We start from the raw sequence: 17,692 nt of genomic DNA, 5'->3' as shown, positions 1-17,692 counted from the left end.
AAAGTAGGAAACTATCCCTACTTATCCTATAACTTTGGGTGTATTAGGTGGGAAAAACAGGAACTGTTCTTGGGAAAAGTAAAACACACAGGAGCCCTACAATAAACATACAAACTGTACAAATAGCATAATCATCCACATATATATAATTACAATTTATAATAATACTTAGGCCCCTAATTACAGGGAGGGGCTTACAGATTTTAGTCGGGGAGGTGAGACTCGGCTCAGAAGCCTATTGGCAGCATTCTAAAGAAGCCTATTGGCAGCATTCTAAAGAAGCCTATTGGCAGCATTCTATAGAAGCCTATTGGCAGCATTCTAAAGAAAAAAAAATGCAGGCATTCCAGTGACCCAGCCCAAGGTAACCCTCTATGAGACCAGATATGCCCCTCTGCCCGCCAGCCACATGTACCAGATTAATGTTGTCTATTGTTTTTGTCTCGAATGCTGCAACAAAGTTGGTTTTTCACCTAATTAACCCATTTTTGTTACCTCCATAAAAAGGATCATTGTGTTGTTACTGCTGATTTTTCTAACAATTTCCTCCCAGAAAAACTATTGTCTGCTAAAACTAAGCATTATCCATTACCTTCTATGGGAAAACAATTAAAGGTTTCTTTACCTTGTATCATTTTCACAATGCTTTTGATACCTTATTGTCTTGTTAATGTAACAAAAACATTTTTATTAGCATTTAACCAATGATTTATTTTATTAGAAAATGGCCACTTGTCCCTCCTCACTTTTGCTTTCCTGTTGTATTTCTCTCGGTTTATGTCATCACAAAATTTACTTTCTGTCACTAGGAAAATAAATTCAAATTAAGCAGAATTGTTTACATCAAAACTGCAGATTTTAACAATTTGCAATTGTGATACAGTAACTTTTAATGATGCAAGTATTTTTATAAGTGGTAAACGGTGAATACACTAAAAAACGAAAATTCTACCTTTTCAATCCTCCATAAAAATGACCCTTTAGTAAGAATACACAGAAAATAACTGGGCAGACATTGCGCAAGAGAATCACTAGATGGCAGTAACACACAACAAACTAAGACTAACTATTAGAGAGGCCAACAGAATGAACACACTAATGAGTAATAGGTGTAGTACAGTTATCGAGTCATTGGTGCTGTAAACATTGACACTGTTTACTCCTTCATAATTATTCCGATAATAGAGCGACATAGAAAAATCAACTACTTACCAGTAAAAAGACAAAGGAAATCCGATGAGAGGACATCGCAAAACTTCCAAATGACGTCAGTTGCGTGCGCGACTTTGTTTTTGTTTGTTTTTTAAAGCGGCAACGCACGGACTATGGTAATATTAATTTTATTCCTAACCCCTAACCCTAACTCCTAACCTTAACCCCTAACCCCTAACACTAATCCTAACCACTAACGTAAAGGTAATACTTACCTGGGTCCATGCGCTGCCGCTTGACGTCATTTGGAAGTGTCGCGATGTCCTGTCATCGGAATTCCACTGTGTCTCTTTACTGGTAAGTAGTTATTTTTTCTATGTCTCTCTGTTCATTATCGGAATAATTATGTAGTGTTTACAGCACCGATAACTCGATTACCCCTGTGAGTATTATATTAAAAGGATCAGTTGCAAATTTTGCAGTGCTTTCTAACAGTTGTACACAGCGAGTTGTTCTTTTCTATAAAGCTACTATACAATTTTTTTTAGGAATTCTGTCATGGGGGAACAGTGCGTACAGGGAAGACCCCTCATCCCTTGAAATCTATCCTTCATTTTCATGCAAAATATTCACATCACATCTGTAAAACATAAATACCATTCTATGCTTCCTGCAGTGCATGCCAAGAGGCCCCTATCTCAAGCACTCGCAGCAAACTTTCCAAAGAGCTGGTATAAATAACAGTTCAACTATTTTGAAAATACCGGCTAATTCTGCCTTACTGATTTACTTAGCGCCTTATCAGATGAAATCCATTGGTCTTGATGGATAAACAAGTCTTTAAATCAATATTAGGGAAACTTACCCAGTACTTAAAAAAAATCTTCAAACATTTTGGAAAACAAAAGGAATGAGTCAATTTACTCCCAGACAAACCATGTTGGGATAAAAGGGGGGCAAATGTATTTTTTTTGCATGCAGATGAAATACTACTAAATTGTGTTATGTAGCACACAAGTACTGAACAGATGTCTCTTAAATTGTAATTTATAGTTGAGCAAGGACACACCCTTTCCCAAATATAAATCTGATCACACATTTTAAATTTGACCCTCTGTCCTGCAACATGTTTTCACCAAGGAGTACATTTGCTCACAGTTGCCTACTCTCCCGGAATTTTCAGGAGGCTCACGAATTTCGGGGAGTCCTCCCGGACTCCCAGAAGAGAAGGTAACCTCCCGGATACTTGTGGAGGCGGGGCTTAATGATGTGAAGGCGACATTAAGCCACGTCCGCCACTATTCAATGCCGCAATTTTTGGCTTTTTTATAGTAGGGGGCAGGGCTATGGTGACCCCCCCACTACACTTGTCACATGACCTGTCCAGTCCAGTATGCATTTGCACCTTTTATTTGTTTTGCTCTGAACTCTCAATGAGCTCCATAATGTGCAAATTGTAATTTGTGGCAAATACAGCATGTTTTCTTTTTCCAAACTGTTGTTAAAAATTAGGCATTTGGTATAAATTAAGTGTACAAAGGAAACCGGGCTCCTGATGGGGTAATGAATAGAATGTCCTTTTATTTTTTTTTAACACATGTTCAGAAAGCTCCAGAATGATTGCCACCCTTCAAGAAATTGAGAAAAAAAACAATAAAATATAATGAACGATACATATAATGATTCAAATGTTCCTCATAAATGTTAGGAAAAATTGCATACCATTTATATAACAGACATCCTTTCTACAAGAGTGTTGCTTTGCTTTAAGAATAGTGTATGCTTTCAAAAACATATGGGGCAAAATTATAAGCACCCCTAAAGAAAATTTTAAATAAAACGTATTAATAGTAAAAGTAATTTGCGTCTTAGTGCAAGGAACTCTGTCTTTTTATTGCTCCTCGTATCCAGGAACTCCATTGTTGGATATGACCATTTCCTGTTTCCCTAGGGTATAAATATGGGGTCACACACGTGTAAAATCCTTTTGTCATCCATCAACATGGCTAAAACCAAAGAGCTGGCAACTCAAATGAGACAGAAGGTTGTGGACATGCACAGATTAGGCACAATCAGGGCATAATATAAAAGAATAAAAAACATGGAACAGTGTGTAAAGATAGCGATGGGAATAAGACTGTACCCCCGAAGGAAGGAGGTGGGCAGATCAGGGCCACCTTAACTACTTTATGGGCTCCCGGGCAATGCAGTGCACTGGGCCCCTAAAAAAAAAAATATATATATATATATATATATATATATATATATATATATATATATATATATATATATATTAATATATAGTGTGTGTGTGTGTGTGTGTGTAAAAAAAATATATATGTATGTAAAAAAAAAGTGATTATATATATATATAATCACTTTTTTTTTTACATATATATATATATATATATATATATAGGGGCCCCTTTAACTAAGTCCGATCACCTTCTCCTTTTTTCCACGCCGCTGAGTCTCTTCTGCGCTCTTCCGTGCTGCGCTCTCAGTGAATGCTGGGCGTGACATCACGCCCAGCATTCACCGCGAGCACAGCACGGAAGAGGGGACCAGGGAGGGAGCCGGATCGCCGCTGATGTGACCGCAAGGTAAGTATTTTGATTTATTTTTTTTTTCAGGATTTTTTTTTTTTATAGAGCTGCCTCGGACGGGCCCCCTTACCCGCAGGGCCCCCGGGCACCTGCCCATTGTGCCCAATGGAAGAGACGGCCCTGAGGCAGATTGGGGAGTTCCTTGCTGAGTGTGGAGACAATTAGGAAGTGAGAGTGCTCAGGTTTTGTAGGTATCTGAAGAGCCTATTCTCACTGCTAAACAACCGGACCAGGGGTGCAGGCAGGGGTGTTTCTGGTTCTCCAGAAACCCCTCCCCTCTACGAATAACAGTGTCCCTACATAGCAGCACTGTACTATACAGCAGCCGCGGCGCTGTTTTGACAGCACCGCGGCTGCTGTTCAGTGCAGTGCCGCCGAAATAGAGCTATGTTTTTTTTTTTTAAATCCTGCGTGCGCCCCTGCGGACATCCTCCATTTTACTGGTAAATGGGAAAATACTTAAGATGGCATCCCAGGTGTAAATTATCTAGGAAATCACATATAGAAATACAGATCGAACAATGTAATACAAATCTGACCCATAATAGTCTGTCCTGGCGGATCCACAGTCTCATGACTTAAGACGCAAAATATGTTTGACTCTAATGGAAAAAGGGGATGTTGTAGTTAGTTACAAGGGTGGTAATGAGTAGGGAAGACTTTGAAATATTTTTTTCTCCCAATAAACAGTCATTTTCCTAGTTATCTATAGGTGGTACTCATCATTTATCAGCTACCATGTCTCAGTTCTCAGCCTCTTATCAATAAGTCAGATATGACTTATCATTTATCAGACATGCCTTCTTAATCCTTATTCTTAGTTATCACTATGCATATATTAGATCTACCTCTGACCTGCGCCTTGTCTCGTCTCTGGTAACCACTTCTCACTCCCACCTACAAGACTTCTTCTGTGCTGCTCCCCACTTATTGAATTTCCTACCACGCCCAGACTTTCCCACAGCCTTCAAACTTTAGATGTTCTCTGAAAACCCATCTCTTTTTCTAGGGCTTACCTTATCCCCAGTGATACTACTCACACTAATACAACCTCACAGCTGTTCCAATCTAAGCCACATTCACGCTTTGTTTCAGCTGTACCCTCTTCCACTTAGAATGTAAGCTCTCTAATGAGCAGGGTCCTCCCTACCCTTTGTGTCTTCATTTATTTTGTCTGCCTTGTATGTCTGTTTTATGTATGTCCTGTTTTCCATACTGTATGACGCTGCGGAGCACTTACAAATCTATGAAAATAATAATATAAATAGTAAATTTTTACTTATCATTTGTTATTTTTAGATCTGATCTGTTAGTTACAAATTGAAGTGAAAATGACATTTGTCAAAAATCATCTGCTGCTGATGTTTGATCCAGACGAGATGTTCTAAAATGAACAGTGTATAATGAAGCTTTAATAGTATAATGAAAAAGGAATTCAGAATCGCTTTTCAATTAGAAGCTAATCATCATGTTTACATCTTCATGTGAAAATCATTATCCTTATCTACGCCTCATTTCCTTGCACAAACAGTAGTCATTCATAAATTAATGATTTGTTTTTATAGAAGCCCGTTTGAGTTTTTGCCAACTGTACAGTCTATACTGGTGGAATACATGGTTCTTTTATATAGGTCGTGGTCACCGAGCACAATGGGGCACCGTCAAAGTGTTTTAGGGGAACAGAAAATTGAATCCAAGATTGATCTCCCACATTACAGCTGTACGATGTTCCTGTGCACGCACACAGTGCTGCATTAAGGCATCAAGGGGTCCAGGGCAAAGATGAAAATAGTGGGGCCCCATATTATTTGTAAAACACAATGGCCAAAATAAAAGTAAAATACAGATAATACCTTTTGCAGAATATCAGTCTGTCCCTGATGTTTTTCCTGGGGAGAATTGGCTTCTTTGCTGGCCTTCTTGACACCAGGCCATCCTCCAAAGATGCACTCACACCTGCCTGCTGCCATTCCTGAGCAAGCTCAGCACTGGTGGTGCACCGATCCCGCAGCTGAGTCGACTTTAGGAGACGGTCCTGGCGCTTGCTGGATGTTCTTGGGCGCCCTGAAGCCTTCTTCACAACTATTGAACCTCTCTCCTTGAAGTTCTTGATGATCCGATAAATGGTTGATTTAGGTGCAATCTTACTAGCACCAATATCCTTGCCTGTAAAGCCCTTTTTGTGCAAAGCAATGATGACTGCATGTGTTTCCTTGCAGATAGCCATGGTTAACATAGGAAGCACAATGATTTCAAGCACCACCCTCCTTTTTAACCTTCCAGTCTGTTATCCTAACTAAATCAGCATGACAGAGTGATCTCCAGCCTTGTCCTCGTCAACACTCTCACCTGTGTTTACGATAGAATCACTGACCTGATGTCAGCTGGTGCTTTTGTAGCAGGGCTGAAAAGCAGTGGAAATGTTGTTTTTGGGATAAAGTTCATTGTCATGTTAAAGAGGGACTTTAATTGCAATTCATCTGATCACTCTTCATGATATTCTGGAGTATAAGTAAATTGCCATCATAAAAAGTGAGGCAGCAGACTTTGTGTCATTCTCAAAATTTTGGCCATGACTGTACTGTGTGACTGTTTTATACAGAGCTCTGTTACAAATCAAAGTTTCAACTGCTGAAGGTATAACCTTGGTTTGGAGTTGGGTTGCATTTTTCTTTTTATAAGACCAAAATATATATAGGACCAACTTGAAAACAGAAGGGATCCCCTCTTTAAAACAAAGTGTCACTTGTTTTCCTACAACATCAGATGGAAAATGTATCAAGATGCGAGTTTCCGGCATATTAAAAAGTGAAGATGTTGCCTATAACAACCAATCAGATTTTAGCTGTCATTTATTTAGTACATTCTGCAGAACGATAGCTGGAATCTGATTGGTTGCTATAGGCAACATCTTCACTTTTAAACATGCTGGAAACTCGCATCTTGATACATTTACTGCCAGGGGGTATATCTACTAAACTGCGGGTCTGAAAAAGTGGAGATGTTGCCTATAGCAACCAATCAGATTCCAGCTATCGTTCTGCAGAATGTACTAAATAAATGACAGCAGTAATTTAGTACATTCTAAAAACTGACAGCTAGAATCTGATTGGTTATTATAGGCAACATCTCCCCCTTTTCAAACCTAGTTAGTAAATAAAGTCTAAAACATGAGTTATTTTAGAGCCAGGCCATTACTAGCAAGTCAGATGGTGGCCCCTTTCCAGGTGGGCCCAAGGCAAATGCCCTTTTGCCCCTTTATTAAAATTGCCTTAAATTTGCACACAGCTATGTAGGACCCTCATTTCTTTACCTTATTACCAGAGCCATAGCTGTCAACTGACTATGTTGAGCTCGAACTTCAGAAAAGTGGAGTAAATGCTGAAATTGAAGGAAATCAACTGAAATATAATGGGTAAATCTGGAAGCTGGACTAACACAGTAGTGTGCAGGTTAAATATGAACAACTTATTCTCCATAAGAACTTTATTCCTTTGCAGGTCTGGAAGAGATTATTGTGAAAACTGGCTAAATACCTGCATCATATTATCAAGTGATAACTTTTGAGTTAAATCTCTTTTAGACCCAGACTTTATTGGTTTAAAGTTGTGGTCATGAAAAAAAGATTTACTTTTGAGGTAAAATATGATGGAAAAAGAACTTTATGTAAGCTGAAAAGACCCGCCTTGAATATGACAGATGATTTATAGCTCACACTGAAGAAAGGACTTTAACAGATCTGTCATTAATTCCAGGGCCGACACAGGCACCCTCCTCCAGCGCAGCCCCCCCCCCCACACACACACACACACACCTTGTGTGAAAGAGGAAGGGGCGGATGGCATTTTTTGTGACGATAACCAACAGCCCATTACCAACAGGAAGGAACAGCAGCCCCAAAAACCAAGGTGGGGGCGCCACTAGGCAAATACAGAGGGGGTTATTGATGACTTTGTTCTGATAGTGTAGATTTGGGTAATTATGGGAAAGAAAGGGTTGGTGGGGGAGGGATAAAGATGCCTAGGATTCTCCCTAGTCCAAAGAATACTGTTCAAAGCAGAGAAAGGAAATAGAATATGTATGGAATATGAGATTTGTACACTGTTCTAGCATAGGAGATCTGTTGATTTGTAAGACTTGGTAGACACTACAGGTTTTCACCCGATTATCAGACCAATTCCATGATAAACGGCCATTTGGCCCGATATTGCATTAGTGTGTACTGTCCAACGACGAACGATTATCGTTCCAAAGCCCATTGTATCGTTTCATTTGATTTTTGAACTGGACTAAAAATCTCGTTCAATGATGGAACAATGTCTTTCCAATTCTGCAGTCTGTATGCACTCATGACTGGCAGAACTGTCTTAACGTATGGGCACGCTGGGCAGCTGCCCGAGGGCCCCATGAGCATAGGAGCCCCATAGACTTGCTAACTTTTTGGTATATTATTACAGGAGATTTATTCAGAACCTTCAAACCCTCTTCATTAAAACATTTAGGTGAACTAATCACGTCAGTATCAGCTGTTATCTGTACATGTGATCTTGCTGTTGTGAATGCCTTGACCTTGACAAATACAACGTACACGTACTAATTGTACATAAACAAGACAAAATCAACACACATCATTTTATTAAGCAATTTTTAAAGCAATTCTCAGCAAAGAAATTTTGCAAATGTTTGTGTTGAACACTTGATTAATAATAAATAATTCATAGTAATTTCATACTGTTCCATCTCCGTCTGTATGATTTACCAAATGAGCACCATTTTTATGCTGAATTTTCAACTTTGTGGCTCATGTTATATTGTCCAAAGGTTTGTATGGATTAATCTCTGCTGTTCAGCATGTTTTTTAATGTTTAAACACTGATTCTGTTGGAGGTACCAATATAAATAAGCTTAATTTTATCGATAAGTTACATTTTTATTCCTGTGAGTGGTTGTGTATGGCCCCAATGCACTGATTTACCTGGGGGCCTATAATGCTGTTAAGACGGCATTGACTACCGGCAGTGTCCATAGATCTCTATGGAGTGTGCAGAGTAACAATCTTTTTAGCTGATGTTTATGACAAATGAAAAGCAGAGATGTGAAGGTAAATCTTGTAAAACCTGATTAGTGTGTACACATAAATCGACATGCTGATTGAGACTCTTTTTTTTCAGTCGTTGGTAAAATCGTTAACGATGTAGCATTGGCAGAAATTTTTTGTAGAGTGTACCCAGCACCATAGTGCTCAGCAGCGCCACACAGTGGCGAACACAGGGCATACGTGAAAACAATTGACAGGGATGGTCCTGCTCAACCAGTGGCGGATCCAGGATCATCCCCCCTAGCAGACACTTGCTGCCGACGGCTGCACAGTATGTGCAGGTCCGTCCAGCCGTGACAGGCAGGGACAATGTGCTGCCCAGCTGCTCTGACTGTGTTTAAAACACAATCAGAGCAGCCGGGCAGCACACTGTCCCTGCCTGTCACGGCTGGACGGACCTGCACATAGTGTGCAGCGTCGGCAGCCTAAGATGTTAGAAAGGGGCGGGGCCTAAATCGCTGCCCCCTAAATCGCCCCGGGTACAGCATTTTTCTCGATCCGCCCCTGTGCTCAACAGAGAGCTTAAAATCTAAGTGGAAGAGGGCACAGCTGAAACAAGAGGAGCGAGTGTGGCTCAGAGTGGAGATTGGGACAGTTGTGAGGGTGCACTAGTGTGGGTAGAACAGGTGGAAGTAAGGTTAGCCTGAAGAGAGACTTGAGTTTTCAGAGACAGTTTAAAGATTTCAAGGATAATATATACTGTACAATATACAAGTACATTTTCTATTTTTGTTTTGTTTATATCGTTATTAGAAATACCTGTCAGATATGTCTTCTGCACCCACCAATTCTGCCACCTCAAGCCCGAACCTGTGTGTGTGGGCTTTCAGTAAAAACGTTCCACTGCACCTCTCGACATAAGCACATAGAGCAAAGACGTTAGACCCCAGCCACTAAGGAGGAATGGATTTGTAAAGGTTGTATTTGGCACCATGAAGAAATAATCGACCACATTCTCCCTCCCATTGCCTGTACAGTAGCTTATATTGACTATTGTGTATGCCAGTTTATGCCGAGCTCAAACAAGCTAGCCTACTGTGGATGGATGCACAAATGTCTGTGGTTTAGTAAATTCTGTAGGAAATATAATTACGTGAGGCCCTTTCCTCTCGGCATGTCTGAAAAACTCATTATGACTCTAACATTATGACACTGCAGTGGAAACAGACTGGTTTGGAGAATAAATTGCTGACTTAGTAAGTTTACAATTCAACCTGTAGCACCATAAAAGCAAAACAGCCGGAGACCCTGAGAAAATGTTAGTGGTTTTCCGGCGCTTCCGTCTCATCAAGCTGAAACCTGGAGGAATGTCTGCAGAAGAGATCAGGAATGGAAGAAAACACTGTTCCTTACATTCTGCATACAAAAAGCAAAATGAATACACAACGCAATTTCCCAAGCTCAACACATCCACTGCTCAATGCAATATTTACTTTTTCTCTTGCTGGGGATCTCAATTTGCACTTCAATTTGCGTAAGTTTGCCTAGATGTCCGCCAAACTGAAATAGTTTTGGAGTAAGATGATGTAGGTGTTTGAACAGGGTTAGGGGTGAAGTTGGGTAGCGTTTAGGCATTCCTTGCAAAGTACGGAGAGGCCACTCTCATTTCCCATTTATGTCGAGAGGGAAATCAGATAGAGACGGGATATTTTTAGGGGTGTTGGCTATACTCACTCCTAAATTTTGCACCAGCTCAGAGTTGGTGGAGTTTGTGTCTCGTTCTATACTTCTAATGGGACTCATGTTGTGCCATTATGTTATGATATCAGCAGAGTCCCATCTCCGTATACAAGCTTCAAACACAAATACATAAGATTAAAATACACATATAGGGGGGAAATTAAATTGGCCGCATTACTGTAAAAAGTAACGTGCCCTGCTCACTATTACCGTTATTACGGTAGTTTCAACACCAGATTTTTGCTTGCAGCTCAGAAAGCTGCGCTAATTGAATTGAATTCCCCCTGCAGTAGCGCCGCGATAACTCTATTACCGTTATTACGGTAAATTTAACTCGGCTTTCTGAGCTGCAAGCAAAAAGCTGGCGTTGAAACTACCGTAATAACGGTATTTAAGCCCACTATTACCGTAATAATGGTAATAGTACACAGGCCACATTACTTTTTACAGTAACGCGGCCAACTGAATTCTCCCCATAGTGTGTGTGTGTGTGTATATGTATATATATATATATATATATATATATATATATATATATATATATATATACATACATACATATACATATGTATATACATACATACATAGATAGATAGATTTGGCCTACAAGAGTATAAAGGCTTATTTTTGTTTTTGGTATGTCTGGCAGATTAGATGGAAATGCTACGTTTTCTGTTAATATTTTTATTGCCTGCTATGCTGAGGTAAAATGAAGTTCAAAAGAAGTAGTGCCACCTAGTGGACACATTAACACTATCCATGGTAGTATACTTGACTGATATGGCCAAACCAATGGGGGATGTTTACTAGGGAGCAGCCTAGCACAAAATGATACAGCTATTTTGCTGCCAAATGAGCGTTTGTTTCCATTCAGAGCACAGTAAAGTCAGTGCCTAAAAGTGCATTAAATGGTCAATCTATTCTATCTTCAATTCTTTTGTATTACTCAAGCTGAATTGTGCTCACTTTATCTTATTATCCTTCTGGTTAATCCTCTTCCTCCGCCTCCTCCTTCTCTGTTTAACTAATAAAAGTTCTGTTGTCTCCTGTGTTCAAAAGCAACAGTCTATTAAATCAGAGAAAATATTGGAGAGGAGACGTTTTTTGTGTCATTCTTTTATGTTTTGTTTTTCTTTTTTATTCTTTGATTTTTTTTATATATCTGGAATATAGTGGAAAACAGATTGTAGCTGAGTAAACTGTATCCCTTTGAATGTGGCTGATTAAACCTGGAACAAAAAAAATCTTTTCACAATTTAGACACACGGAGCAATACATATTTGAGACTATATCCTTACACATAATAAGCGCCTCTACTGACCCTGTCCACCCATCATACGAAAATACATCAAATTGTTGTGCACATCCAGGCGCTGAGGTGTAAACTTCAGGCATCAGTGGCAAAAGCATCACAGCAGAAGGAGAACAATGTGCAATGTTAGATCAGTGGTAAGGCAACATAGGCATCTGCCAAAGTACCAGAGGGCAAGGGTGTAACAATAGTGGGCGCAGTTTGTGTGTTCATTGCGGGTGCCCGACAGTAAGGGGATAGGGGCTCACTTAGAGGCCCCTACTCTTCTCCATTCCACCAAAGGCCACTTGTTCCGCCGGACGACTATAGCATCATCGCCGGGCCCCATTACAAAATTTGGGTAGGGCCCAGCGACTGTGCACCGTTCCACCACTGCCAGGCGGTCTCTATTCGACTTCTAAATCTCCATGTTAGACTGTGCAACTTGTTATTAAGTATCACAAGCAAGTGTCTCAAAATTTTTACCTTCTGGTCCGGTACTTTGTGCAGCCCCCGTCTTTTTGTGCTACTGGTTAAACCAGTGGTCAGGGAATAGGGGTAAATTACCCCAAATGGGGTAAAAATGAAATTCCTGGGGGTAATGCTGCCAATTCACATGCTATCAGTTGGATTGTAGACCCCTTTAAATGTGAAATTGCTGTTGTACCAGAAGAGCCTCAAGGGTTGGCAGAGGCACTTCTTGAGCGTCGATGCAATAATGAAGCACGTATCGCATTTGAAAACAAAGCAGATCTGTCATATTTTTGGATGTCAACAGCTGCAAAGGCATTCAAAATTGCACATGAGGAGGCAGTCAAAAAGTTGCTGCCTTTTGCAACAACCTACCTTTGCGAACAATGATTTTCCACTCTAACGAATATAAAAACAAAGCAGAGAAATCAATTGGACGCTGAAGACTGTATCCAAATTGCACTGACATCAAAATGCCCCAATATTGATGCTCTCATATCAAAAATGAAGCAACATCATTTCTCCAAAACCTGAAGTTTTGAAGTTGAAGCTTTCAAAGAAATTTTGAATAGATTCAATAAAATTTTGAATTTCAATAATTAATAATATAGTATTTCCTTCTTTTCAAATCAAGGGGGTAATGTCGGCGTTTCTAAATATATTTTGGGGTAAAAGGTAAAAAAGTTCCCTGACCCCTGGGTTAAACTACCTAGATCTCAGCTGTTCTTAAGTCAGCTCTGGCCATTTCTCAGATACAAGAGACTGTTGTTTGACCCTACAATAACCACAAAGGATTGTCTTTTAAGTCACGGCATGCGTCAACATTTCATGCATGTCAATGCATTAGCGTTTTCAGACACTCTACATAGTATAAAACGCTTAAGTAGTTCCTTATTTCCTGTTGCCGGCTAATATAGTCTGATAGTTAAAGCACACGCAGAAGGGGAATACTTTTATCTATGTAATGCAGATCACTAATTGTTACCATGACATTACATAGCACTTTCCTTCCTGGGTAAACCGCCAACATGCTAGTGGACCATGTTTGAAAAATTAGCTTATTAAAGTAATCACTTTTTGCAGAATGCTGAAAATTGGAGTTCCTGTATATAAAGCCTCCATTAGTGACTTGCTTGCCCCATGATGCTAATAAAACCTTACACAAGATTAAACAACATTTTCCAACATCCTCTAAATTCAGACATGTGCAATTCAGACATATTCGGTAAACCTTTAACCTCCTGTGATTTTCTGCTTTGCCTGGATTGGAAATCTTTTTAATCCAGAGATCAGCAGAGTCGAGGTAAAATACTGCTCAAATCGACTTTAACATTCCGACAATAGAATGTTCAAGTTTCGAATTTGTTTTGCCAGTAAGAATAACGGCTGTTTAGCACTATATAAGTAAATTTGAATGTTACAGACTAGTCTGAAAATAGAGTTAATATGACGACCGTCCAATCTATTCTGATCTGTGGTGTGGTTGGGATTTAATAAGAGAGAAGTGTGGGCAGAACAAAAATAATAGGGGTTTGGGGGCAGAATAAATATTAAAAGGGAAATTCCACCGTAAACACTGAAAGCCAAATTATCCTGCGCTCAAACATGAAATAAGCTAAATATTTCACTGAACAGTTTTGCTCATCTCTACTTTAATGTTTAAAAGTTTCTGAATATTTTTAGAGTAAAAAAACATCCATTTAGGGCTCATGTTAAATGCAGCAAGTAAGGGATTAGCAGATCATATGCCACGTGTGCTGTCTACAAGACAATAATGATGTACAGAAATGCGTACTCTATTGCACATGCAGTGTAATCAGCCATTGATTCCTAGCCTGTGGATATCTCCTAAGCTGTTACTGGTTTGTGTGAAACAGATTATCGTTAATATGGCCACATACACCCAAATGCAAAATAATAATCTTTGCAAAATCAATAGCGTATCAGTATGGGACATAAAAATTACAGTTAAAAGATAACCACTGCCTTTGTGTGTGGTCAACTACCCACCTAACAGGCCACAATGAAGCAGAAAGTGAACTGGCATGGTCAGGTCGGCCAAAAGACGAGCGTCCAGGTCTCATCTGATCAGGCGGTCTACATCGGTTTGGGTGTATTGAACAATTATCTCATTGGCACATGTGAGGACACTTAATCTAGGTACACACTACAGGGTTTTCGTCCAATAATCGGCTCAACCAGCCGACATATGACCACTAGTTCAAAAGTCGGGTCAGTGTGTGTAGTGACACGATGGTCGAAAGTCTGCCCTAATGGACGATTGTCGCCTCATTTGGTTGGTCGTACCGTTAAGTATTTTCATTACAATCTCGTTTCCGTTGTGTAGTGTGTAGTGTGTATAAACTCCCGACCGATGTGTACAAAATTGCAATCATTGCTCAAGACGATATGGCTGTAAAAAGTCGCTAAAGGGATGTCCGCTCTTCCCTTTATCTTCTAAAACAAGGCTAGTGTGTATGCAGTCCATGGACCGAGCGATCAGACCACTGATCGCATGTAAAATTGATCGCCATAAAAAGTTGGTGGAAAATTTTGTAGTGTGTACCCAGCTTTAGACAATAGCAAAATGTATTAGGCCCACTTCTAAAACTAGATCTGAATCTTAATATTGTATTAAATTAATATCATCATGCAATGCTTCCCTTGGTTCATTGCTGATAACAATGCACATGTCCATGGAACCAGAATGTCTTTTCTATCCTTTCTCATCACTTTATCTTAATCCAATAAATAATCTGTCAACACAAAGAGAGCAGCAAGTGTTTTTCCACCGGTCAGACATAGTCGAGAACGCATTTAAACAGCTCACAGATTTCAGTCCAAAAGCAGTCCTATTCTTTAATAAATAAAGTTTTGTAATTTTTGGCCAACTTGTGCTGGAATAAATCATTAATATAACTATCTCCTTGGAGGATTTATTGTAGCTACAAGAACTGCAAATAAATGTATTGTTTTGGCTGATGTATACATACAAGAGGTACCAGATGTTATCTTCTATGGAGGTAATGGTAATAGTAAACAATCCTGAAACATTGTAGAACAAGCTGTATACATTTTTTAAAATGACTTTTAATATTTTTAGGGGCATATTCAATTGTCGGCGGAAACGCCGAAAATTCCGCGGTTAATACAGTAATTTACTCGCTGGATTTCAGCGCGAGCTGAAATCCAGCTAACTATTACCGTATTAACGGTAATAGTTTTTCCGCTGCAGAATTTCCCGACAATTGAATATGCCCCTTAGTGTATTAGTGTCTCTAGGGAACTGTAAAGCATCATACTGCTCAAACAACTCTTCAACAGATACATATGGTATATTCTGCAGTTTTACTGTCTTAATCAAATAAACTCATAACATGACTTGTTACTCTAATCAATTTACATCATAGGTGTACTGCATTTAACTTATTTTCCTTTTTTTATTTGCTTTGTTGGATCACTTCATCTATAAAGGTATTATAAACTCTAGGGAGGGAATTCAATACCCCCCGGAATTCCCCACCGTTAAAACTATTAGCATTATTACGGTAGTTTTAACCCGGCTTTCTGGGGAGCTGCGAGCAAAAAGCTGGCGTTGAAACTACCGTAATAACAGTAATAAAGCGCATTATTACCGTAATAATGCGCAGGCCGCATTACTTTTACTCGTAACACAGCCAACTGAATTCCCCCCCAGGTATGGTAGGGTCCTGAAAAATCAGACCGCTCTGATTGGCTGTTGGTGTACTGACCTTTCATGGTCAGTGAATGAACTTAACTGACCTTGTTGGGTCAATACACGAAATATCAGAGTGGTTTTCCCATGCCCCCGCCAATCAGAATCAAGCCACTCTGATTGGTTATTCACATACTGACCCCATTCCGTCATTCACTTTGCAGCTCTACTATGAGCGAGTATTTGTCACTCAATCACAGGTTGTTGGAGCTTTTGTTACTTCGGGACAAAAGAAAAGAAGATTCCAAATAGCTTTAGAAGAATAATTAGGGGGAAACAAAGCATTTGAGTGAGTCTTTATAATACAACATGTAGCGTGTTATATTTTTTAGTGGGTACGTTTGTGGAACAACATGTTCCAGAATGTCCTGGCTGCCATAAGCATGCTGGTGCTTGTAGTTCTACAAGCATCATCTTACCAAAGCAGCCAATGTCTTACTGGATACTATAGTTCCACCTGAATAGCTAAAGATCTTAACACTTTAAACCATTACCCTGGCACTCCCTGCCCAGTGGTGTCAGGAGGAGCTAATTTTCTATTCTGCTCGCCATGGGGGAAACCGCCCAGTTTTGTGGGCTAGTTTGTACTAGGGAGCGTAGCAGGCTGGGGCCCAAATTATGACAGGGAGTCCCTTACTGTGAGTCCCCCTGTTATAGTGTGGCTAGATCAGCTGGGCATAGCTTGGTGCTGCACGCACATTGTCCCAGTCTAAATACACCAAAATATAAAACATCTAATAGGCGCTAACCATACAATAAATATAAGTGAATCATAAGATTCTATTGGAATCTGGATCAATTGCCATGATATATCATCAATTTACAACATAAATATATAGTACACATTGTTGGTGAACAAAAGATAAAGAAAGTGTCCATATGCGTCCATCAAACAAAAAGCTATCTTTGCCAGAATGAATTCAACTCCAGATGACCCATAAGTCTCTAAAAAAAAAAATAAAGATAATAAGAAAAACATATACATATAGTGAAGTTCTGTGGAGAACAAATGAAAAAACTCTTTAACATGTTTCAAGTGATATCAATGTTAAACGAGCCTTTCACAAACTCAGATATGGTAAATGTTTAGATATCCACTGTAGATGGATCAAGCTTGTGCTGTGTACGTTTCTCCCAATGAACAGGAAATTTACAGTGAAATATGAAAATCAAACTGGAATTCCTATAGGAATATAAATGATTTATTTAAAAACATAGACGTGCCCTTAGGGAGGAATATTACTCATGCCGGATAAAGGTATCAAATAAGCGAGACAAAGTCCTTTGAAGTTGTTGGTTCCTCATTCCTTTACAGTAGAAAGTCCTATTTTCTCCAGAGGACCCACGCGTTTCGACTTTTGTTGAGTCTTTACAACAACCTTTTAATTAATTATATTGGTATATATGATTTGACCTAGATAGATAAATAAGTTACTTTGGTAGCCATTTTAAGGACTTAGGGCCCATTTCTTTACATTTGAAACCCTAATTCCCTTTAATACTTCCCCATATGTGCTGTACATGTGTCTTACTGAGCGCCCCAAGGCAATGCTGTATTGATATCCAGTGAAGTTCTGCGTAGCTTTGGGACACAATTTATCTAACATCTTTGTGTAGCAATAACATTGAAAATCATCGACTCTAATATCACAACTAGC

Source organism: Mixophyes fleayi, chromosome 8, assembly GCF_038048845.1.
Source record: "Mixophyes fleayi isolate aMixFle1 chromosome 8, aMixFle1.hap1, whole genome shotgun sequence".
Taxonomy (NCBI): Eukaryota; Metazoa; Chordata; class Amphibia; order Anura; family Limnodynastidae; genus Mixophyes; species Mixophyes fleayi.
This window is presented reverse-complemented; position numbering follows the sequence as displayed.